Source organism: Mustela erminea, chromosome 6, assembly GCF_009829155.1.
Source record: "Mustela erminea isolate mMusErm1 chromosome 6, mMusErm1.Pri, whole genome shotgun sequence".
NCBI lineage: Eukaryota > Metazoa > Chordata > Mammalia > Carnivora > Mustelidae > Mustela > Mustela erminea.
Genome location: NC_045619.1, coordinates 63,391,457 through 63,393,021, shown reverse-complemented (window position 1 = coordinate 63,393,021; position 1,565 = coordinate 63,391,457).

Below are 1,565 nucleotides of genomic sequence, written 5' to 3'. Positions count from 1 at the left end.
GTTTGTTTTGTGAGATTAAAGAGTCTCATTACCGGGTGCCCCTGGGTGGCTCAGTGGGTTAAGCCCCTGCCTTCAGCTTAGGTCATGATCTCAGGGTGCTGGGATGGAGCCTCACATTGGGTTCTCTGCTCAGCAGGGAGCCTGCTTCCCCCTCTCTTTCTGGCTGCCTCTGCCTACTTGTGATCTCCATCTGTCAAATAGATGAATAAAAATTAAAAAAAAATTAGGGCATAGAGCTTATCCCATCACAGTTTTTTAAAAATTGGATAAGAAAGATAGGAAGATACCTTTAGCAGCTATAAAAAGAGTTATCTAGCTATTGAGCCTGGAGGAAGAAGACCCTCAAATCCTTTCTGGTGAATGGGGACCCCCTTATCACACTGAACCTGCTATTCTGCAAAGTCCATATCAATGTCCTCCCTAGAAAGATACAACCAGAGACTTTCAGAATCTCCAGTGAGAAACGAGAGAAAACCTGAAGGAGGCAGCAGAGCCAGATGCAAGAATCTTCATTCATTCCAGGAACATGTGTAAGCATACTGTGTGCCGGGACTGTGGCAAAGACAAAGAGGAAGAAAAAAGCTCTGCACCAGGTCAAAAAGAAAAGGCCAGAAATGAGGGCAGGGCAAAGAAGTAGGAAGGACTCTGGAGGAGATGTAGCAAGAAATAACCTCTCATGACTCATATTTTCCTCATCAGAGCTGAGAATCTTTCTGGTCTGGAGGAGAACAGAATTTGGGCCTCTAAGTCCTTCTCACCCCAGCAAACCTCTCTGTCCTTCCCAAACTCCAAGATCTGTAACTGTCAGGCCAATGTCCATCTTTGGTGCCATGAAATACCCTCTGATCAAAGCTCTAGTGCTTCTATAGCCAGTGGCTATGGACCTGAGAAGAAAGTACAAGCCAAATCCAGGGACAGGTAAGGAACTTGGCCAAGCAGAGTCAGGAGAAGGAGAGTGTGGGGAACACCACAGCCGAACCTGTGGTGATGTGGAGGCCACTTCCAGATCCAGCTAAAAAGACCACTAAGTGGTCCTCTCTTTGCATCACATCATTTTGAGTTTCACGTTGTGTGATTTTTAGTGTCTAGAAGCACATTCTCGTCCATCTATCTCCTTTCTCTACCTCCCCCATCTGGGTTCCTTCTCTTGCCTTCCCTTTCATCTCGTCTCCTTGTTTCTTATCTCTGTCTTTCAGCCTCTTCCCCTGTCTCTGGATCACAACCCTGTCTCCCCTCTCTTCCCTCCTCCCCCCTCTTCTCTCCTCCCACCCCTCAAGGTTCAGATACTTCATGAAAAATAAACAGGATGGGCCAGAACCGACAGGTACCCCCATCTGTACCCCTCCTCCAAGAGAGACTTATTGTCCCAGCTCTACATCCTATGCACCCCCCCCCCAACCCTGGTTCAGTTACTTTCCTTACCTGGTGATTATCTGGGGGCTCTGGTATTTCCTTCAACCTCCACCCTCTACCCAGCAGGCAGTGAAAACACAGGGAGAGAGAAGAGATTACTTCTGTTCTCACAGTCCTGAGTTCAAGCCCCATGAAGGGCATAGAGCTTACTT